This window comes from Scyliorhinus torazame, chromosome 5 (assembly GCF_047496885.1).
Source record: "Scyliorhinus torazame isolate Kashiwa2021f chromosome 5, sScyTor2.1, whole genome shotgun sequence".
Lineage (NCBI taxonomy): Eukaryota > Metazoa > Chordata > Chondrichthyes > Carcharhiniformes > Scyliorhinidae > Scyliorhinus > Scyliorhinus torazame.
Window position 1 is genome coordinate 277,091,930 of NC_092711.1, and position 24,836 is coordinate 277,116,765.

The 24,836-nt window shown below is 47.1% G+C and overlaps 1 long non-coding RNA gene across 2 annotated transcripts in view; it reads left to right on the forward strand.

Moving 5' to 3' along the window:
* The first annotated feature begins 5,479 nt into the window (after positions 1-5,479).
* The window catches only part of LOC140421159 (uncharacterized), a 1,249,163-nt gene continuing 1,229,806 nt past the window's right edge, over positions 5,480-24,836 (forward strand). For both annotated transcript variants that reach the window (XR_011946678.1, XR_011946680.1), the window contains exon 1: positions 5,480-5,762. This is a non-coding gene — a long non-coding RNA (uncharacterized lncRNA). The remainder of the gene's footprint in view (positions 5,763-24,836) is intronic.

The window sequence follows — 24,836 nt, forward strand, 5'->3', positions numbered from 1 at the left end:
TATAGTCGGGGAAACCGAACAGTGTAAAAATGGTACCGAGGACTTTAATGACCGTGGACGCTGTCATGTCGGGGCAGGGGATGGCAAAAAGGAAACGGGAGTGTTCGTCAACGACGTTCAGGAAGTACGCGTTGCGATCAGTGGAGGGGAGGGGGCCTTTGAAATCCAAACTGAGGCGTTCAAAGGGTCGAGAGGCCTTAACCAGGTGCGCTCTATCTGGCCTGAAAAAGTGCGGTTTGCACTCAGCGCAGATCTGGCAGTTTCTGGTGACTGTTCGGACGTCCTCGACTGAGTAAGGGAGGTTGCGGGCCTAAGGAAGTGGTAGAAACGAGTGACCCCCGGGTGGCAGAGGTCCTCGTGGAGGGCTTGTAGACGGTCCACTTGTACATTGGCACATGTGCCGCGAGATAGGGCATCGGATGGCTCGTTCAGCTTTCCGGGACGATACAAGATCTCATAATTGAAGGTGGAGAGTTCGATCCTCCACCGCAAGATCTTGTCGTTCTTGATCTTGCCCCGCTGTGCATTATCGAACATGAAGGCAACCGACCATTGGTCAGTGAGGAGAGTGAATCTCCTACCGGCCAGGTAATGCCTCCAGTGTCGCACAGCTTCCACTATTGATTGTGCCTCCTTTTCCACTGAGGAGTGCCGGATTTCTGAAGCGGGGAGGGTTCGGGAGAAGAAGGCCACGGGTCTGCCTGCTTGGTTGAGGGTGGCTGCCAGAGCTACATCCGATGCGTCGCTCTCGACCTGGAAGGGGAGGGACTCGTCGATGGCGCGCATCGTGGCCTTTGCGATATCCGTTTTGATGCGGCTAAAGGCCTGGCATGCCTCTGTCGTCAGGGGAAAAGTAGTGGACTGGATTAGTGCACGGGCCTTGTCTGCGTACTGGGGGACCCACTGGGCGTAATAAGAAAAGAAGCCCAGGCAACGTTTCAGGGCTTTGGCACAGTGGGGGAGAGGGAACTCCATGAGGGGGCGCATGCGTTCAGGCTCGGGGCCTATCACTCCATTATGCACTACGTAGCCCAGGATGGCTAGACGATCGGTGCGGAACACGCATTTTTCTTTGTTGTAAGTGAGGTTCTGGGCGTGAGCGGTCTGGAGGAATTTTTGGAGATTGGCGTCGTGGTCCTGCTGGTCGTGGCCGCAGATGGTAACGTTGTCGAGATACGGGAACGTGGCCCGTAAACCGTGCTGGTCAAACATTCGGTCCATCTCTCGTTGGAAGACCGAGACTCCATTCGTGACGCCGAATGGAACCCTTAAAAAGTGGTATAACCGCCCGTCTGCTTTGAAGGCAGTATAGTTGCGGTCACCGGGACGGATGGGGAGCTGGTGGTAGGCGAACCTGAGGTCCACGGTGGAACAGATCTTGTACTGTGCAATCCGATTGACCATGTCGGATATGCGAGGGAGAGGGTACGCATCTAGCTGAGTGTACCTGTTGATGGTCTGACTATAGTCGATGACCATCCTCTGTTTCTCCCCGGTCTTAACAACTACCACCTGGGCTCTCCAGGAACTGTTGCTAGCCTGGATGATGCCTTCCTTCAGCAGCCTCTGGACTTCGGACCGGATAAATGCTCGGTCCTGGGCGCTGTACCGTCTGCTCCTTGTGGCGACGGGTTTGCAATCCGGGGTGAGGTTCGCAAACAAGGAAGGAGGTTCAACCTTGAGGGTCGCGAGGCCGCAGACAGTCAGTGGGGGTATAGGGCCGCCAAATTTAAATGTTAAACTCTGGAGGTTGCATTGTAAGTCCAACCCTAGGAGTGTGGGCGCACAGAGATGGGGGAGGACATACAGCCGGTAATTTCGGAACTCCCTCCCCTGCACCGTTAGGTTAGCGATGCAGAATCCCGTGACCTGAACGGAGTGGGATCCCGCCGCCAGGAAAATTTTCTGGGTGCTTGGCCGAATTACGAGGGAACAGCGCCTTACCGTGTCCGGATGAATGAAGCTCTCCGTGCTCCCAGAGTCGGTAAGACACGGCGTCTCGTAGCCATTCACTAGGACTGTAGTGGTGGCAGTCTGGAGCATCCGGGGTCGCGACTGGTCGAGGGTCGTCGAAGCCAGACGTGGCTGTTGAAGTTGAGCATCGTAATCAGGCAGTATGTGGCCATCTGTGTCGGGGTCCTTCAGCCAAGATGGCGGCGTCCACGGATCGAGCGCGGTCGGGGTGGACAAAATGGCGGCGCCCATCTCTCCCTCGTGGCGTCCGGGGTCCAAAATGGCGGCATCTGTTGGTCACACGTGGATCGCTGGGGGGGCTGGGTCTGTGGTCCCGTTTCTTCTCCGGAGATAGCGGCGACTCCGCGGGACTTGCACACCGTCGCGTAGTGGCCCTTCTTCCCGCAGCTTTTGCAGGTAGCCGCGCGGGCCGGGCATCGCTGCCGAGGGTGTTTCGGCTGGCCGCAAAAATAGCAGCGGGGCCCCCCCGGTTGGTCTGGTGTTTTGGCCGCGCAGGTTTGCGGGGGTGGGGGGGTGTCGGAGAGTCGACCGCAGCGGGGGGTCCACGGAGCCCAATGGGCTGTAGTGCGGTCGGGGGCGTAGGCGCGGGCGTTACGCGAGGCCACATCGAGGGATGCCGCCAGGGCCCGAGCTTCTGTAAGTCCCAGAGATTCTTTCTCCAGAAGCCTCTGGCGGATCTGGGAAGAGGCCAAACCTGCCACATACGCATCGCGGACCAGGAGCTCTGTGTGTTCACTCGCTGTTACCGCCGGGCAGTTGCAGTTTCGACCCAGGATCTGCAGGGCGTTATAAAACTTGTCCAGCGATTCCCCCGGAAATTGCCGTCGTGTGGCAAGCTGGTAGCGAGCAAAAACCTGGTTGGAGGGCCGGATGTAGATATCCTTCAGCGCGGCGATGGCACCGGTGAAACCGTCCTCGTCCTCGATATGGGAGTAGACGTCAGGACCTGCATCTTTTGTTCGTCAGTCAGTGTGCCGTGGGCCGTTCGGAGGTAGCCCTCAAAGCATGCCATCCAGTGTTTGAAGATAGAGGCCGAGTTAGCTGCTTGGGGTGCGATGCGCAGGCACTCCGGGGTGATTCGGAGCTCCATGTTCCCACGTCGTTTTCTTCAATTTAAATTCTGCTTAATAAATTGTAGCACCGTCAATATGATGCCAGGCAGGTTGAGGTAATGTCAATTGAAGGCTTTATTAAACAGAACTTTATCCCCAGCAGCGTGGTTACAGAATGCAGCTGCTGAGGGAAATGGAGGGAAAAACTGGGTTCTTATACCGGCATTTCTGGGTAGAGTCCAGTCGGTGGCAGATCCTATCAGAACCTGGCATCCCTCGACCAATAGCCTGTCGACACGTGGTGTACTGTATTGCCCCTAATACATACCACCACAAAATTAATGAGTGATTTTGGAGAGGTAAATAAAGAGAAACAGTTTCCAGTGGTCAGTAACCAGAGGACACAGATTTAAGGTGATTGAACAAGGAACCAGATGATGAAACATTTTTACACAGTGGGTTGCTATAATCTGGATTGCAGAGTGGTGAAAGCAGGTTGAATAGTGGAATTCAAAAGAGAAGTCCATTGAATTCCTACAGTGCAGAAGGAGGCCATTTGGCCCACTGAGTCTGCACAGACCCTCCAAAAGTGCACCCTGTCCAGGCCCACTCCCCTGCCTGTTGATAGCACCCCTCGCTGCCGGGAAACCCATGCGCTGGCGTGGGACCGGAATTTGGCATGAGCAGTCGGGAAATCCCGCCCAATGATTCTATAATGTTCAAAGAAGATCCGAGCAGGCTTAAACACACAGGTTTATTCTGTCAACGAAAAACAAAGCCGCAACGCGGAGTGCAGTACACCAGTCCCAGCCAGGAGCATCCCAAATGCCAGTTCCAATCCTGGTCGGCTTTTAACTGCCTTGTTCAACGAGCCCCAGCTATTAGGCCTCTGACCCTCAGCGGGGGAGCTCATATTCCACGAGCCCCACTGGGCGACCAATTAGGTCATCCCTGTGGGTCTCCTGAGGGTTATTGGAGGTTCAAAAAAACCAGGAAATAAATCACACAAAGTGTCTGTAAATACTCAGCAGGTCTGGCAGCATCTGTGGAGATAGGAACTCAATTGCACCACATTTGGAGGACAGTGTGCAATTCACCATATTATAAAAAGTATGTTGAGGTACTGGAAAGAGTACAGAGAAGATTTACAAGGATGATATCAGAAATATTGGCTATACATATCGGGAAAAGATGAGTAGGCTGCGTCCCTTTTCTCTGAAAAAAGAAGAGGGTGACCTTATTAAATTATGAAAGGATTTGATAGAGTGGATGCAGAGAATGTTTTCACTTGCGGGGAAGAGAATAACCAGCGGCCATCAATATAAGATAGTCACCAGGAGATTCAATAGGGAATTAAGAAGAAACATCTTTATCCGAAGCGTGGTCAGAATGAAGGACTCACAGGGAGTGGTCAAAACGGGTAGTAAATGCATTTAAGTAAAATATGAGGGTGAAGGGAAAAGAAGGTTAAGATGATAGATTTAGATGAGGACAGATGGGAGGAAGCTTGAGTGGATTCTAAGCACCATGATGGACTAGCTGGGCTAAATAGCCTGCTTCTGTGCTGTGCATCCCCTGTAATTTGATAACGTGCTTGTGCAACACCGCAGTACTCCCTCAGTCCTGCACTGGCTTGCCAGCTTAAGATTTGTTTTGTTCAAGTCTTCGAAATGGGAATTGAACCCATAAACTTTTGACTCAGAGGTAAGTGTCACCGACTGAGCCACAGCTGACGCAGTAAAAGAAAAAAAAAGTGGATCTGAGATAACGGATTAATGAAAGAACAAACTTTCCTGTAATGGTTTTTGTATCTGTTGATGCTGAAAGTGATGAAGAAACTGATGCAGGTGCGATAGGACTGGCATTGTGTGAAAAGCCATTGAGGATTCTCAACATCAAAGATGGTGGGGTAACAGAGAACATTGTTTACAGAGTAGCCAGGCTTGATTATTATCAACAAGATATCTGTGAATGTCTGAACCTCACTTTCCAGGTGAATAGTTGGAAAATATATGCAGACATCGAAGCAAAGACAAATTGTTTCTTCACATTATTTTCAGCTCAACTAGTTGCTAACATACAACCAATGTCATTGAAGGACACCGCTTTACGTTAAATCACTTTGCACAATTTAGGAGGCACATGAAGGGTTATTGGTAGTTTTAATCACCTGTGCTTCCTTGCAAACTGACAAAGTCAATTTGAATCAATCAGAATCCTGAAAGGCACTGTTTCTGTTGCTCCAAACATTTGCTTGGTTGTAGATGGTAACCAGTGGACAGGCAAGTTGCTTCCAGTTTTTTCTGTGTGCAAGGAAACATGCTTTCCGAGCATAACTTGCCCTAGGAAGGAGCCTGGTACACTGATATAGAGGTGGAGTTTGCTTGCCAAGCCCAGTGTAATACAAGCTGTTTTAGTATGCGCATCACATCTTTCCTGCTACACTGCAGGGAACATGCAGTTTATCGTACAAATGTGCATCCTCTGAGCAGAGGATAAACACTCTCTTACTTGCTCGAAACTGTTTGCCTGGGAAGTGAGGAGCTGAATGCAGAGACGTAGTCCGAAGAAGATTCCAGCAAGCATTGTCTTTATTTATTTTTGTCACCTCCCCTCCACCTCCTCCCCTTTCCTCTTGAGTGTAATTTCTGTCGGTCTCGGAATGTTCACTTACTGAGAAGCAGAAAGCGTACAAGGTTACAGATTAATGAGAGAGGAAGTAACAGCTTGCACCAGGTAGGAAGCAATTTTACATCAGCCTTCCTTTGCCTATCATTGTCACAAGCTCAGTACTGTCCATTGCTGAGGGTCAGCTTTTCAAATCTTGTGTTTTAATAACCAGTATCACTTGAGAAACACTCCACACAAAATAATATTTAACTCTTTTCGCGACCTTCAGAAGACTTTAGGACATAGAGAAAAGAAGGTAATTTGTTCAGTAGGACAAACTTTTTCTTTTATTGTTTCAGACATGTACTTTGAATTTGTGATCTGTATAGGCTTGGATAATACATTCTCGGCTATATTTCTAAGTGCATATTAATTTAGCAATTATGTGTCTGCTAAATGATGCTGTTTGGAACATAGCCAGGGTAACAGTACCAGTGAACTAGGAAGGTAAAGGGGTGTTCAATCTCAGCCAGCAATGATGAATGTGACTGAAAGGGAGCAATCAAACAAAAACTCCTTATGATTAGAAAGGTGCTAACAGATTAGAGACTGCGGTTTTTTTTTGTCAATAGTTGTCTCTAAATTGCCACTTCATACTAACAGAGTTCTGATGCTGGATGTTTTGGCAGACACTACAGTTATTTCCAGCTTAAACTTTATCCCAGCGTCTTAAAGAACATCACTGATTTGCTCAGTTACAAGCAAGGATCGGTATTTTACATGTATTGAAAAGTGGCAGCAGCTAACTGTTCTGTGCAATGCATATGTGAGGAAAGTCTAAGTTCTATGAATTTGAATTAAGTGGTAGTGATTGTTTATATCGGGGTTTAGTATATCGAGAAGATGCAGCATCCATATGTCTGTATACTGGAGACAAGTTTAACATTTTTTCCTTTTGTTTTATTATATCTGCCCCATTTCTTCCTCCCCCTTTCCACATCTGCTGTAATGGCCTGGTCTTGGAACTAAATGTACAAAAAGGAAAATATTCTGTAATTAGTTGATAGGAAGTGTCATTCTAGGAACGTTTAGCTTACCACATTCTGCCAGCATTCCACCTACCCCCCCGCCACCCCCAAAATGGCACCAATAAATGCCTCACCTTTCAATCTAATGGCTCAAATGAAAACATATTAAACTTTCTCTAAGTTAGTACTATACTCATGATCATCCATGTCTTGTATTATTCGGTGCTCCGTTGACTATTGATCTTTTGCTCTCACTCTTTCACACAGTCTCCAATGGTTTTGTGCATCATCAATGACTTCTCTGTAATATTCACAATGATTGCAAAATGATTATTCTTCCTGTTTCATAAGAACATATATCAGTTTTCTGTCTAAGGTTTGCATCCTCAACACAGCACGTTTGATGATAGCCAACATTAGGATTGAACCTTTGGCTCTGTGGTTGGCAATCAATTACTCACTTAAATTATTGGGATGAGGTGCTGAATATTTCAACTGCTTCACCATGGGGATTAATACTTTGAAGAATAAAGTATGGTTGATATCTTGCAAGAGACACACTTCCTCTGTATGTTGTGGAACGTGTAGCCCATTTGATATACATTCCGCTTCTTTTCATTTAGGAGACAGAATAATCCAATGAGAGCGAGTGGCAGTGCTGGAGTTTTGTCTCGAGCTAATGAATCAGCCACTCAGCTGAGCCTTATGATGTACTTTGACAAAGTTTTGGAGGAGCTCATACTGTCATAATAAAAGCAGAATGAGGATGAAAATCTGGCTAAAATTGAATGTAGGAGAGATAGGAATAAAAAAATGAAGTAAATGCAAACGGTCCTATTGAAGAACTGATGATCAATGAAAAAATGTTAGAATGAGAGATGTTGGAAAGGATTTCTTCTGTTTGACATTCGCAGGTAAACGGTAAATGCAAAAAAGTGAAGAAAAGTGACACCTTTCGCAACCTTTACACTCTCAGTTATGATTTTACTGTAAAAGGTGAAACATGGGTTTTATCAGAGGAAGACATTCTATGTCTGATCTTTTGAAAATCAAAAGTACAATTACTGTGGTATTCAGTACCTAAGTTAATGTTATTTTCCGAAGGAAATCCAGGAATGTGTTGAGTTGCATTTTTCTACCTTCTCTTTCCACGGTCCCCCCCCCACCCAAAACTGTGACTTGTGCAGTGACAGAACCGACTAGGTGGCAGCTGTAATTCAGCCAAGCTGTATTATACCTAGAGTCTAAAGTGAATGTTCACCGGCCATTCAACCATGAAATGTGTGTGACCAGGCATCAGAGAAAAACACTGCTCTTCCCCGATTGCGAAACAGATGCATTATCCAGCACATGATACTGAATAACAGTAAAAAGAGTGAGAATGTTGATTATTGTTTTCACGACCCCTTTACCTAGGTGACTCTGCTGTCAACACCAGGCAACTCAGCTGCTATCTTTCCTGATATCAATTAACTATCCAGACTGGGTGCTAAACCTTGGACCTTTCTGTTTTGTAAGGTTGAACTCTACGCTATTTCATCATATGGTTAGATATGATGGAGTCGTCAAGGTTAATTATCAGCATTATTGCTGAAGGCCGAACAATTTTTATGCAGTGCTTTCTAACTCAACAAAAAAATGCTCAAGAGTTTTTAGCCTTTTGTGCAGAGTATAAGCAAGAGTACTTCAGCTGGTATGTGAATCCCACATCTCCTTGCTTTCTGTTTTCTTGAATCCCCCATCACCGAACGTCGCCCTTTATTTTGGAAATGGTGACAGTTCAAGACCAAGGACATACCTAGTGCTTCATTACTGGGCAACAAGAAGTGTAATTCATGGGTGAGATACATTGTATTTTTTAAAAAATGTCTCTTCTTTTGCTTGCCCCTGCCCAGCTGCTGTGAAAATTGAATAATTACTGGCTTCATGCTGCTCCACCTAGTGGCTCGGTTAAAACTTGGCAATATGGGCAGCACGGTGGTACAGTGGGTTAGCCCTGCTGCCTCACGGCGCCGAGGTCCCTGATTCGATCCCAGCTCTGGGATTTTAAAAAAAAATTCTCTTATATTGCTTGCCCCCACCCAGCTGCTGTGAAAATTGAATAATTACTGGCTTCATGCTGCTCCATCTAGTGGCTCGGTTAAAAGCTGGCAATACGGGCAGCACGGTGGCACAGTGGATTAGCCCTGCTGCCTCACGGCGCCGAGGTCCCTGATTCGATCCCAGCTCTGTGTCACTGTCCGTGTGGAGTTTTCACACTCTCCCCGTGTTTGCGTGGGTTTCGGCCCCACAACCCAAAGATGTGCAGGCTAGATGGATTGGCCTCGCTAAATTGCCCCTTAATTGGAAAAAATGAATTGGGTACTCTAAATTTACTTTTAAAAAAGCTGGCAATACAAATTAAATTCAACCCCGAGGCTGCCTCCTCGCTGTAAACTTGCCCTGAGGGTCAAAGCACTGATCTTTCATACTGTTTTGAATCCAACTCTAAACAGATGGGATAAGAGTCTCTGTAGCATACAATTGCTGATCATTTTTGAATTTCTCAATTCACTTAAAGAATGGTTAGCAGCACAGGTAGCTTTAGGCGGCATGCTGGAAAGGAGAGCCAAGGGTCTGTTTTTAGGTAATCCTGTGGAAAGAGGAATATGAGCTGGAAAATGGAGCGGAATAATTACCTGAAAGCTTTAACTTAGTTGGCGCAATGGGTAAAATCAATGCATGAAAACAGGTTAATCAGATAAAGTAGCTAGAACAGGCGAAAATAAAAATGGAAGAGATGACAAATAAATATTTTACAACAGGTGATTCTGAGGAGGTGGAAGGCTTTAAAGCTGGAAGAATCTGCAAAATTGGTGGGAAAGGAATAGAAATTTAGCGAAGGGCACAGTGATCTTTGAGTGGCAAGAGTCAGCTTCACAGTAATTATCCAAGTTTGGTTTTGCAGCATTTTGGTGGTGATGAGTGAAGAGCTGTATTAAATACAAGACATTGTATTAAAAATTCTTGTTTGATTGAAAGTGAAAACGTAGCTTAGTCTTAGGCATTCTGAGATGCTTCCTCGAGCTACCACTATCGGATAAGAATTTCCTTGGATCTTATTGAGCAGCAATGTTGAAAGGATTTCTTTTAGATTCCTAATAGACAATATTCTCACTACAATTAGGAGCCAAATGAATTCTTATCCCAAGTATCAATGAAGACTACAGTACAGATAGCTCCCCATTTGTTACACATGATAGAATAAATTACATTGCTTGGAACTCATAAGAACTTCTGCGTGACATGGAAGAAACATAAGTGAGCCCTGAAATGTTGGTCTGAAGAGAGTCAGAGTGGCAATTATAGCTGGAGACTGTTCAGCAAGGAAAAATACCCAGAGGAAAGTAGATGCAGAATAAGAGCACATTTTCTGTTTTTATTGCCTGGACTTGTCTGAATATACCTCAGTGTATGATGAACCTGCTAACTTTTCATAAAATCTAAAATAATTCAATTTTTAAAAAATGGAACTGCATGTTAAAAAGAAGCAAGTGATAAACTATCTCGCAGGAAAGAATTAGGTATTCTACAGAAGAAGATATAATGACGTGATCAATGTTCTTTATAGCTTAGTAAAAGAATGAGTTTCCATTTATACAGTACCTTTCCTGACCTCAAGTGTATCCCAAAGTGCTTTATGGCTAATTAAATAGGTTAAAGTGTAGCTGCTGTTGTCATGTTAGGAAATGTTGCAGCTAATTGTGCACAGCAAGCTCTCACAATCAGTCATGAGATAAATGGCCAAACAGTCTAATTTTAAATGAGCCTCTGGTCCCAAAACATAAACCTTTGGCCGGCTGTCTCCGAGGCTTTCCCTCCATCCTTCTCCAACCACCATTTGGCCAGAGTGCCCCTCTTCCCAGTCCTTGCCTGAGTCCATGGCCTTGGTTCTTGACACTTCTGATGGGCACGTTCATGCAAATATGATGTATCCAGTCTACACAATAACAGCCGGGTAGTGTTGAAAATTTAAAATGATTTCAATTACAATTGCCAGAAAGAAAATGGAGAATATCCATGCTGCAGATGATAAAGATTGCGGCAACATCAATAAAAACAAAAAAGCTGGAAAACGTAGTACCAGGTCTGTCAGAATTTGAATGGGAACATATGGGTTCATGTTTCGATGACTCCGCACCTGAACATTACTAAATTTATTACAAACAGCAATGATTCAACAAGTGTTTTATTAATGATGCATTTTGGGCACAAATACAAAGGAAAGAGTTAATGGTTCTTTATTTTCTTTCGTCATTCAGCCTGGAATAAATTAAGCACTTAGGATTTCATAAGTAGCAATGGAAATGGTTAATGGTTAAAGCATTTTGATGGATATAAGCCACAGCTTTGTTTTAAAGGTGCGTGGCTTCAATGATAGGCATGATGTGGAGATGCCGGCGTTGGACTGGGGTGAGCACAGTAAGAAGTCTTACAACACCAGGTTAAAATCCAACAGGTTTGTTTCAAACACTAGCTTTCGGAGCACTGCTCCTTCCTCAGGTGAATGAAGAGGTATGTTCCAGAAACATATATCTGGACAAATTTAAAGATGCAAGACAATGCTTAGAATGCGAGCATTTGCAGGTAATTAAGTCTTTACAGATCCAGAGATAGGGGTATCCCCAGGTTAAAGAGGTGTGAATTGTCTCAAGCCAGGACAGTTGGTAGGATTTCGCAAGCCTTGCATCTTTGAATTTGTCTAGATATATGTTTCTGGAACATACCTCTTCATTCTTTTGGACTTTAACCTGGTGTTCAATGACAGGGACTGTACACCTATGATTGTTGGATGAGTAGTTGACCAGACTTGTTGCTCAACTAAATTGAAGCTAAATCATGTTCATGCAACAAAAATGTCTGTTTAATTGAGGCGTTGCAGGGCTATAGATATCCGTGCCAACTGTACCCTCCCAAAAGTCAGCAACTTCTTCAGATGAGAGAAATTGGCAGATGGGAAAAAAATGATTTTTACTGAAGATACATAAGGGGCTGGTTTCTATGCTGTCCGCCGCCTATAGCGGTGTTCCCAATGTGGTGGAGAATCCAACACACCGGTTCCCTGCTGGTGTCCAAATTGAAGTTCAGGTCCCAAACCAGTGGGAGGATACAAATGGGTCTTAATTACTATTAATGGACTGGGCGCAATATACTCCGTGCCCTCATGATTCTCCAGTCCTCTGGACCGGGAGTCATGTGGACAAGAATTGGTTCATGCGTGTACCTGATCCGGTAGACCTCGGAGTGTGCCAAGGGGATAACTCTTCAAGGGAGTTGCCCCAAATTCCATTGGACGGCTAACTACCTACCCCCCAGGCTGCAAGACATTCCCACCCCATCCCCACCAGCCCCCCCACCAGAGACCCTCTAACCAAAGAAACCATCCCGAGATCCCTTAATTAAAGAGACCCCCCAGAAGGGAGACCCCTGTTTGAAAGCTCCCCCAGAAGAGAGACCCCTATCTGGAAGTCTCCCAGAAGAGAGACCCCTGTCTGGAACCCAGGGAACAGTCCAGATAGAGGCAGTGAAAAGAATTACTTCTTTAAAACTCACCTGTGCAGCATATCTGCTGACTCAGGCACAGGACGCAGCACCTGTCAATTCCTGGAAAGAGAAATCAGTGTTTTCTGTGATGAACAGCTTCTATCCACACCCAGCTGTCAGCATTGTTCCAATCATCTCCCTTCACACTTGAGTGACTTTGAAGTAATCAGCTGCAAAACTAACCGTAATGTTTATAAACATCAAGCTTTAATTTGCAGCTCCTGAACAACATCAAAGAGAGTTAAGTGCCTTCTGTTACTTTCACTGTTGATTACTTCAAAGTCACTGAAACATGAAGGAAGATGAATGGAAAGCACTTAATGTTCTATGATGTGGTCCAGGAGCTGTCAATCAAAGCTTGATGTTCGTAAATATTACAATTAGTTTCACAGGAGGGGGTGGGGGAGTGGGCCAAGGTGGCGTACTCTTTTGGATGATCAATGCAGACTCGATGATTCTGCCTTCTTCTGCACTGTATGGAGTTATGGAACTGTGCACCTTTGGAAAAAGTAGCGAATCTCAGTAAAAGATCCTGGTGTGTCCATCTGGGGCTATATGCATGATAAGAGGTAAGTAAATGTGCTGCTAGTTGTGATAACGATGATCCTTTAAATGAAAATGTTGTATTGACAATGTGCACATATTCAAGAAGACATTAAATAGTTTTTTTTGGCAGACACATTACATCAGAGAGAAAGTGTAGTCTGATATATTTTGAATTTAGCAACTGGCAAGGTGCATAACAATGGTGCTGCTGGTGATTTATCTACACTTCTGTCTCTCCTTATTATGCATGCAAATTATTATCGTTCAACCTTCTAAGCCCGGGACTTCTATTACCTAGAAGGACAAGGACAGTAGATACATAGTAACAGCACCATATGCAGGTTCGCCTCCAAGACACCCATCATTTTGACTTTCTGGAACTCCCTCCCCAATAGCACAGTGGGTGTATCGACACCACATTGACTGCTGCAGCAGTTCAAGGCGGCAGCTCACCACCACCTTCTCAAAGGCAATTAGGCATGGGCAATAAAAGCTGGCCTCGTCCGCAATGTCCAAATTTCGTGAAAGGATTTATCAAAATGTATTGTCATCTAATTGACTGCAATATGCGAAATGACTGCAATATGCAAACTATATAAATCAGCAACTGAATGATTTTTTAAAACAAAACCTATTTTTAAAAAATGAAGAAAGCCTACCATTTCTTGATAGTTTCTTCGAACCTTGATGATTTTCCATCTCCCTAAGCACACAAGCCAATGACTGAAAAGCACAAATATCAATTCATGAAAGCTTTAAGTAATAGCAATTTGTCTCTAATAACTAATCTTGATGTGCATATAGAGACCATCAAAGAACAACAAAGAACAAAGAAATGTACAGCACAGGAACAGGCCCTTCGGCCCTCCAAGCCCGTGCCGACCATGCTGCCCGACTAAACTACAATCTTCTACACTTCCTGGGTCCGTATCCCTCTATTCCCATCCTATTCATGTATTTGTCAAGATGCCCCTTAAATGTCACTATCGTCCCTGCTTCCACCACCTCCTCCGGTTGCGAGTTGCAGGCACCCACTACTCTCTGCGTAAAAATCTCACAGAAATAGCTGAGCAGTGGCCTGAAACATCCTCTTCCTCATAGTGCTGCATATATTTGTCTCCATAATAATTATGGAGGTGGTACATGGTAACATATTCGTGGTTATGTTGGAATATAAGGTAGCGTTTTCTAATGTTTACATAATGCAGATAAATCATATTCCAGAAGCTGGAATATCTTTTGAGCATTGTTGTGGGACCTCAGTTAGTATTTGTTTATTCATTACACAAAGATGATGGTATAAATCACAATTTCTGTAATTTTTCAAACAGCAGAAAATAATGCATTAATAAGCAGAGAGACTTGAAATTGATTTGACCATATCTTCACTCAGACTATTTGACCCTTTGGGGAATCGTGATTATCAGTTCAGTGAACGACATCATGAACGCTCGTTCCATGGGCAACAAGTCCTGGTATGGAAATTGAACCTGAACCTTCTGGCCTAGAGGTAGAGGCACTACCACTACACTTCAATACCTCCTGCAATTGGAATTGATTCAATGAATTAGACAAAGAACAAAACAGAATTGTAACCAGTACTACAGCAGGCAGCATCTTTATCCACTGGGCCACTGAGAGTGCATTACCATTTTTGCAAACATTGGGGGATATTCTCACCCAGTGTTGCGCCTAATGAACCTCCTGCTATCCCTGGAGAAAGCAGGAAAGCACCTAAACAGAATTTGTGCCGGGCACCAAATGCAGCGTGATGTTCCCGGCCCGCGACACCAGAAGCAATCTGGTTCATTCCCTCGCTGGACGTGTACCAGACTCGTAAATTTAAATGAGTATTTAAACTCACGCATTTCCGGGTTTTAGCCGGAGAATTCAGCACTCCCACAGTGCAGCGCGAGGCCGGCCGGAATCACTACTGGCCTCCATCTATGGAGATCAGACGTGATGATCATGCAAGGGGGCCTTGGAGGTCATTGGAGCTCCTGGATGGTCAGGGAGAGGATAGGGCAGTTTCAGCATCGGAGTCGATTCTCCGCCTGATCGCCGATTACGATATTGGCATCGGGCAACGGAGAATCCTGCCCAGTATTCTTTTCTTCTTCAATTTATGTTTAGTTGATTTCTAAAAGGACCCCAAATAATTGGTAAATCCAATAGTGCTCTATAACATTATGCTGAGTGAATCTGAAACCATGTCAAATCCTTTGGGCTGGATTCTCCCATGTCCCCACGCCGGCGTATAAACGGTGGCTCCCGAAATTCCTATGAAAAAGTTGGACTAATTCAATGCCCTGCAGGGGGCCGGCAGGGACCCAGAGTAAATCTCCAGTTCAGAGTCCACGCACGTGCAGGGCGACGGCCTCCAGTGTCCGGGTCGAGCTCCATGGCGGACTCGGACCGCTGAGCAACATTGAGAAATGAGACCCCCCGATCGGCCGCACGACCCAGCATCTAACCCCGCAGATCACTTCATCGGCCGCCTAGAAGGTTCCCCTCTGGCCTCCAATGCCCCCGCCCCTGACCAGAACTGCCGCGGACTTAGTCCACAGCCGTCATGCCAGCATCCCGACCGGCAATAAGTGGTTAGTTCCACGCAGTCAGGATCTCGAATTGCTGAGCGGGCTTCTGGCAATGGCACCCCGCCGCGTGACGTACTCCACGGTCATGCCGATTTTCGGGACCCGGAGAATCACCTGGAGTTGCTGGGCCTGATTACGGTGTGAAAGTGGATTCTCAGCCCCCGCGCCGGCTGCAATTTCAAAGCGTGTCTGCGGAGAATCCAGCATTTTGTCTTTCACACTCAAAAATAACTATAAATCATAAACAAAATATCACCAATTTAGCAAATTTCTCTCTGACAGGCAATATGAATGTGCAAAGAGGAAACTGAAAATGCCATCCAGGATGACCATTTGTAATTGGGACTATGGGACATTAGCAATTGTTCCAGGGACTTGATCTAAATTTAAAATTGTATCTATCAGCAGTAATGGGAAAATTATATAAATTCAATATGTTTATTTGTTGAGTAATTCATAATGTTCTTTCAAAAAAGTTTTCAACTTTTTTTCACATCAACTGTTCTTTCTTTGTTCTTGAAAATGTAAATAATCTAATATTCCATATCTGTGAAATACAGAGAGGACAGAAACATAGTTGCAGATGGAAACACAAATGCAGAGACAGAGGGCACAATTTAACCAAAATGTTCTAAGTGTGGTCACGTGCGGGAACTGCTGCAGGCATCCCGATATTCGGCCTGGCAAGGCCGTCACTAGTATAAAACTTTGATTAGTCCACTTAACGAGGCCCCATGGGCTTCACGCCGCAAATGATGGTCCCACCGGCTGATTCACAGGGGCCGTGGTAGCCAGCCCCCTGCTGACAAGGGACAGCAGCACTTAAACTGCTCCTGCACAGCTAACCCCACTCAGCTCGCAGGCAGGCCACTGAGGAGACCAGCACCACGATTCGGTGATGCCGACCATGGTAAATTGTTATCCCGGTAGAGGCCAGACAGGATGCCTCGTTTTCCTGAAAGTTTCGGAGGGTCAGCCACAGGGAAGCCAGTGCCACCTGGGAGGAAGTCGCAGCAGCCATCAGCTCGGGGAGTGTGACCAGGAGAACCAGCACCCAGTGCCGTAAGAAGATCAACGACCTCCACCAGGACGCACGGATCAGTTGGCACCGGACCCCTGAATCCCCCACCCACCTGGGAATGCGCCTGGCATCACCCCCGCCCAGCACTGTTCTGTGCTCTGACCCAACCATGTCTAGCTCACGTTAACCTACCCCCATACCCCCACCACGCTACACCATCCACACTCCATGCTCTCCACACACACATACCCCCATTCACCTCATCCCCCGCACATCTCTCCATTCCCCCCATATTCTCTAACTCACCCCGCAAATGCCCCATCTCCACATAACAAGTAAATCTAGCTCACGATGCCCCCTCGGTATCCCACAGGAGAAGTAGGCCCACAACAGATGGGAGAGGACCCAGGTGGGCAACAGGATGCTGGACATCATAATCCTCACCCTCTACGAGGAACAGGCCTTGGAGTTCGCAAGGGTGGCAGAGGACAGATCTGTCACCGACGTTACCGGTCCCCACCCAGATGACTTGCCACACGCGAGTTGTTAATGCCATACAGAATTACCATGCCTCCCACTGACCATGTGTCCATTCTCTCACAGGATCCTCATTCAATGGTGCCGGCCGTTCCGGGGTGGTCCCCTCGCTTCCTCTCATAAGAACATATCGGAGTGGAGCTCTGAGGACACCACCGTATTCACGGGACAGCTGTCATCCCACCCTTCACCAGCGCAGAGACAGTAGGTGGTCAGTGGGTGACCGAAGTGGGGCACATTCTGTGAACACCACACAGTTGCTGATGAAATGAAAATCGCTTATTGTCACAAGTAGGCTTCAATGGAGTTACTGTGAAAAGCCCCTAGTCCCCACCTGATGCACATCATAGAACATAGAACAATACAGCGCAGTACAGGCCCTTCGGCCCACGATGTTGCACCGAAACAAAAGCCATCTAACCTACACTATGCCAATATCATCCATATGTTTATCCAATAAACTTTTAAATGCCCTCAATAATCAGGTGGAGGCAGGAACTCCCAGGCGAGACAGCAGTCAGAAGTCTGCTGGATCCCAGGGCCCGCCGGGTCCCAGTTGTGGTATTATCATATATGACGGCAATGCAAGGGTTAATGAGGTGTATACAGACAGCCACTAGAGGGGGCTAGTCCTATGAGTATATAAGGGATGATGCTGAGCCTTGTGGGTCAGATGATAGAGAAGGTGGTATCAGAAAAAGAGTGTCAGGCATAGGAGCAGTTGTGTTTGTGAGAGTCCTGTTCGGTTTGTTAGAGATAGCATAGTTTAATATAGTAACCTTCTACTTTAGGAATGTGAACAAATCTTAGTTAGTAGTGTAATAAATTTAAAGTTTTGTTTATTAACAAAGCTGTGTGTTCTTTATTCAACACTACGCATCCAAGCCATCCAGGTAAAGTAAAATATAGAACCCAACATGTTACCAGGAGTGGAAAGTTCCAACATGGTACCAGAAGTGGCCTTAGAGTAGAATATTCAGGTTAAAGGAAAAAGAAAGAATCTCCGTTTGAAGAAAGAAAAAAAACGAACAAAGAAAAATCTCACCCAGACTCCAGTAGCAATAATCAGACTCCAAGAGCAACAACCAGAAGCATCACAAAAGGAAATACCTCGCCGAGGTTTCATGGAGGGTCTGCAGACTCCAAAGTCACTCAGGACTGCGGTGATATACATCACTGTAAGTACACAAAGGGTTATTGTAAATACACATAGACTAGATAGACACTAGAGGGAGCACCAGAGACATGACACACAGACAGACAACCAATAGGTCAGTAAGATAGGACACGGCCAATGGGCAGTCACGACTCACACAGAGGTGACACTACCACAGGAGGGCATTACAACAACCCATATAAAAGGACACATCAGACATGCTCACTCTCTTTCCAGTGGAGACTCTCAGTGAGTACAGACACAGGGTTGATTGAACATCACTCCCACCACATGGATTGTAGCAGACTGGTTCGTCAGTCTGAGTAGCTATAGCAGGATTAACAGTAGTGTCAAATCCAAGTAGGAGAATTGTTAATAGTTTAATAAACTTGTTAAATCTATCTCCAAGTCTGAACCTTCCTTTGTCAGAGTGCACATCAAGGAAGCAGCTTATGCTAAGTCACGAGCATAACAAAACAAGGACAGCGGTTAATGTAGATGTGAACTGGAACATTTTCAAACAAGAACTTGAAATGTACCTCCCATTCTCAAACCTTCACGCAGTCAGCGAGAAGCGAAAGATTGCACTGTTACTCACTTTGGCTGGACCGCAGGCTATAGAAGTATATACCTCACTCCACTTTGAGAAGGAAGCTGCAAAAAATAAGTTTGAAGTGGTCATTGAAAAGTTTGATAGCTATTACGAGCTTAAAAGAAATGAAGAGCTGAGTAAACGACTGCAAAAGCAACAGAATATAATGCTGGAGGATTCTATTAAAATGTCCCGTGCGAGTAAAGCAACTAAAAATAGAAGTTCCGAAATGTTAGTGCGAGAAAATGGCATGGAAATATTCAACGTGGTTGACTCCCTTGAAGCTGTGGCGCAGCTAGAAATTAAGCATGCTGGGAAAAAGGCCAGTTTGCACAAGTGCACCTGAAGAAAAAGCACCAGCCCCCATGCCCCAGCTCGCCGGACATGGAGGTCCTGGATGCCTCTCACCCCCACTGCCCTGAGCATTCACACTCCACCTCCTTTCCCCTCTCCCCACAACACCCCTCTGACACACCACATACAGGTGATGGGTGTGAGCAAGCACTTAGCAGGCAGGGGTCAGACTGTGGCAGAGATTAGAGAAGCACCAATGTTCAGCTCTCAGTGGGTTATCATCATCCCCCTGCCCTCAACAGTGACCCACTGACAGTGCCATCACAGTCCCACCCTAGAGTGCAGATCCAGACTCTAAGAATGGGACAGGGTGGTGGGAGGAGGGGGGAGGTGTCGTGGGGTGTGAGGGAATGACGGACGAGGCCACTCTGGCCCTCCGGGCTTGCCTGACCCTCGCCGCTGCTGCCTGTCCTCTATCCTCCGGCTGGTCCCATGGGTCCTCACCGGGCTCATCCTCCAGCCCATCCTGGTCTGCCGTCTCTCGAGCTCGTCCTCCTCAGAGGTGGTGGCCACATGTCCCTCCTCCTACACCATGTCGCCCCGCTACGGTACCAGGTTGTGGAGGACACAGCAAACCACTACAAAGCAGGCGACCCTCCAGGGGGGTGTACTGCAGTGCACCACCAGAGCGGTTGAGGAGGAACACAAGACTCAATAACAGCCCGGGCTGTCACATCATAATAATCTTTATTACTGTCACAAGTATGGGCCTCGTTGTACCGCTTTTCTGCATCGGTCACCGGCATCCGTACCGGTGCCATTAGCCAGGTCTTCAGTGGGTACCCCTTGTCCCCCAAGAGCCACCCAGCTATCCTGGGGTGCTGCTCCAAGTGGCTGGGGATGTCCAATTGCCCAGGATGTAGCTGTTGTGAACACTCCCTGGGAAGCATGCAGACGTGTGCACGGTCTTCGTGTATAGGTCGCACAAGAGCTGGACATTCAGGGTGTGGACACCTTCCTTTTCATGGAGGGTACTCTCAGATGGCCCGGTGAACGCAAGGTGACATGCGTGCCATCACGTACCCTCCTGGGCCTTGGGCAACCCGTGGATGGCAGAGAATTCTGCTGCCCAGGCATCTTGTTAGGCCTGGCCCGAGTCGAAGTTCATATAGTTCGCTGCCCGGGCAAACAGGTCATCCGAGCATTCACGGATGCACTTGTGGGCTGTAGCTTGTGTGATGCCACTCAAGTCCCCGCTCGAGCCCTGAAATGATCCTGAGCTGTAGAGGTTCAGTGCTGCAGTCACCTTGGTGGCCACCTGGAATTGGTATCCTCCTTTCCACATGGTACCAAGTCCACGAGGACATGGCACAGGTGTCACACCGTCCCAGTGTTGAGACGGAGCCTCCTGTAGCACACCTTCGGCCGACACAGGCCTCCCCCACTGGGTCCCTCGCTGGACTGATATGCGGCTAGGTCATCAGGATGTGGGGTGGAGCCCTGTACATGGGCCACTGCCTTGATTCTCTGTCAATGCTGCTGCCATTGCCTCCTCAGTCATTGGCCATCTCGCCTGCCAGCAGTACCATGAGGGTAGCTTCTGCGGGGTCCAAGTTATCGTCCATTGCGGAGAAGGGAGAGGGTGAGAGACTGACGACCAGCGGTGTCCCCCACCCGGCACCAACCGTTCCTCCATTGCTCCCCCTCCTCCCATTTCTCCATTTCCCCCCCTCCCCATTCCTACATTGCTCCCCACATTTCCTCATTGTTCCCTCCCCGCATTGCCCCATTGCTCCCCCTTGTTCCCACATTCCCTGCTTCCAACAGGCCCCTGGCCGAAGTGGGGGCCACTGCTCACCAGACCCCACACCTTGTACTCCAGACACCCGCACGTGACATTACCTGGACCAGGCGCTGGTCCCCTCCCCGGTGCATTCACCCAGCCTCTGGTCACTAAAATGTCCCCAGTGCTGTGTTCAGATGTTGGTTGTTGTATACGTGGTGTTGCCTCCCTCACTGTTCAGCAGAGTGTCCAGCCATCATGGGCTAATTGGGATGCTAGGCACTAACTTCCACATGCTACATGACACACCCACCTACCCACAGTGATCCACTTAGGACGTGTGAAATGCTCACTTAACTACAATTGTTAATTAGCAATAGCCTTCAGCCGTGACAAGCACGATCTTGCTTAAGTGCAGCGCAGCCATTAAATCGCACCCAAAGAGGCAGAAACAGAGAGAATTTTCCAAGACCTCTGAAAACATCAGGGGTGAAATTCTCCAGAAACGGCGCGATGTCCGCCGACTGGCGCCCAAAACGGCGCAAATCAGTTGGGCATCGCGCCGCCCCAAAGGTGCGGAATGCTCCGCATCTTTGGGGGCCGAGCCCCAACCTTAAGGGGCTAGGCCCGCGCTGGACTAATTTCCGCCCCGCCAGCTGGCGGAAAAGGCCTTTGGTGCCCCACCAGCTGGCGCAGAAATGACATCTCCGGGTGGCGCATGCGTGGGAGCGTCAGCGGCCACTGACGGCATTCCCGCACATGCGCAGTGGAGGGAGTCTCTTCCGCCTCCACCATGGTGGAGACCGTGGCGAAGGCGGAAGGGAAAGAGTGCCCCCACGGCACAGGCCCGCCCGCGGATCGGTGGGCCCCGATCGCAGGCCAGGCCACCGTGGGGGCACCCCCGGGGCCAGATCACCCCGCGCCCCCCCCCCAGGACCCCGGAGCCCGCCCCCGCCGCCTTGTCCCGCCGGTAAGGTAGTTGGTATAATCTACGCCGGCGGGCAGCCATTTTAGCGGCAGGACTTCGGCCCATCCGGGCCGGAGAATCGCGGGCGGGGGCTCGCCATCTGGCGCGGCGCGATTCCCGCCCCCGCCGAATATCCGGTGGTGGAGAATTCGGCAACCGGCGGGGGCGGGATTCACGCCAGCCCCTGGCGATTCTCCGACCCGGCGGGGGGTCGGAGAATCTCGCCCCAGATTAGGGTGTTTGGAGGAGGTCTTTCAGGAAATTTATAAACTGTGCTGTTAAACAAGAACTTCCTCCAGCCCCCAGGACCATCAGGTCCGCGCAATTCCATCACTTTTAACTGCCCTCTGAATTGGGCAGCAAGCTACTCAGTTGTATTGAATGGCTAAAATGTCTAAAAGGAATAGAAACATTCATGAAAAATAGAAGCAGGAGGATTCCATTCAGTACTTCGAGCCTGCTCCACCATTCATTATGATCATGGCTGATCATCAAGTTCAATACCCTAATCCCACCTTCCCCCTCATATCCCTTTAGACCCAAAAGCCAAATTGAATTCCTTCTTGAAATTGCACAATGTTTTGGCGTCAAGTACTTTCTGTGGTAGTGAATTCCACAGATTCACCACTCCCTGAGTGAAGAAATTTCTCCTCACCTCATTTCTAAAAGGTATCCTCAAACTATCACGCCTCGTTCTGGACTACTCCCACCATGGGGAAAATCCTTTCTGAATATACCCTGTCAAATCCTGTTAGAATTTTGTAAGTTTCTATGAGATCCCCTCTCACTCTTCTAAACTCGAATGAATATAATTCTAAACAACTTAGTCTCTCTTCATATGACAGTCCTGCCATTCCAGGATTCAGCTTGGTAAACCATCGCTGATCTCGCTCCGGAGCAAGAACATCCTTCCTCAGACAAGGACACCAAAACTGCACACAATAGTCCAGGTGTGGTTTCACCAATGCCCTATACAATTGCAATAAAACATCTCTATTCCTATACTCAAATCCTCTTGCTATGAAGGCTAACAAACCATTTGCCTTTTATACTGCCTGCAGTACTCGAGTGCTTACTTTCAATGACTGATGCACGAGTACACCAAGGTCTTGCTGAGTATCCATCTCTCAATTTACACCCATCAAATAATAATCAGCTTTCCTATTTTTGCTACCGAAGCGGATAATCTCACATTTATCCACATTATACCACCTCAGTCAACCTGTCCAAATCCTGCTGAAGCAGCTCTGCATCCTGCTCACAGCTCACCGTCCCACCCAACCTTGTATCATCTGCAAATTTGGAAATCATGCATTTAGTTTCCTTGACTAAATCATTAGCACCGATCCCTGCGGTACCCCAATAGTCACTGCCTGCCAATCAGAAAAAGACCCATTTATTCCAACTTTTGCTTCCTGTCTGCGAACCAGCTTTCTATCCATCTTAAGACGCTACCTGTAATTCCATGCGTTTTAATTTTACATATTAATCTGCTATGTGAGACCTTGTTGAAAGCCTTCTGAAAATCTAAATAAACCACATCCACCGGTTCTCCCTGGTCACCTCTGCTGGTTACATCTTCAGAGAATTCTAGTAGATTTGTCAAGCATGATTTGCTTTCGTAAATCCAAGCTGACTTTGTCTGATTACACCACTGCTTTCCAAATGTTGTGCTAAGAAATCCTTGAAATTGGACTCCCCTGCTGCCGACATTAGGCTCACCGGTCTAGTTCCCGGTTTTCTCTCTAGCTCCATTTATGTATAGCCGGGTTAAATTAGCTGCCCTCCAATCTGTCGGAACCATTACAGAGTCCAAAGAATTTTGAAAAATTACCATCAATGGACCTACTATTTCTAGGGTTACTTCCTTAAGTACTCTGGGATGAAGATTATCAGGTCCTGGAGATTATCCACCTTCAATCTCATTAATTTCCCCCAAACCATTTCTTTGCAATACTAATTTCCTTCAGCTCCTTACTGCCTGGTCATCGCCCATTCCCTTCTTGCCTGTGGAGTCTGAGCCTGCAGTGTGACCACCTCTCTATACATGCTATCCACAACATATTCCACCTCACGGATGCTCCACAGTGTCCACAGCCACTGGTCCAGCTCCAGAATCCGGGATTCCAGGAGCTGTAGCTGGAGACACTTCCTGCACACATTCTGGCCCCTGGCCCTGAAAATGTTTCCGGCCTCCCACATGGAGCAAGAGGAGCAAACCAAGGCTTTGAGTTCTCCCGTCATGACTTACCCTTTTAAATTAAAGTTTTGGAAGATGCTTGATATTAGATAAGTCAATTTCTCTTTGGCCCTTCCAAGCTTGATCTCGTTACTACCAATATTAGCCCTAACAGATTATAAACCACAAAACCTATTTTCTAACTATAATTGATGCAAGTTGAAAAGACGTACTGACCTTGCTCACTACTTACCAATCAGCTCTCTCCCCTGAAGCCTCAGCTGCAGCAGGGCAAGACCACTCTCTGAAGATTTAAAAGTTACAAAGCAAGGAGAAAAAGCAAAGAGCACCTCTTCCCACTCATGCACTGAATTCCCACTCTGCTTCAAATTCTCAAGTTTAAAACTTATAGCTCACTCTGTCTGTGGCCTCATTCCAGATGTGGGCTCTCTCCCATTGAGTGTGTGCATAGAGCTGAGGTTGTCTGAGTTGACTCACACACCAGTTAAGCTTCAAATTATGTAATCAACACCTCTTGCCTGCTAAACAACCTTCAGGAGATTGACAGTTAACTGCCATTCAGCTAATTGGGGCAGCTCCTTATTAACCTTTTAACTGGGCAACTAATCTTTTAGAAAAGGAATAGACTTACCAATTCAATCCCCACTCTGCTTCAAGTTCCCAAGTTGAAAGCTTAAAGCTCACTCCATCTGTGACCTCACTCCGGATGTCGCCTCTCTCTCTATGCTCATGCGCAAAGCTCACTGAATGAAATCGGACTGACCACCCATCATCAACCTAGGAACTACACATGACAAGGGCAAACTCAGCCCTGTTGACTCTGCAAGTCCTACTTGTGAGCATTTTGGCTTGTGCCAAAATTTGGAGAGCTGTCTCACAGAGTAGCCAGGCAATGG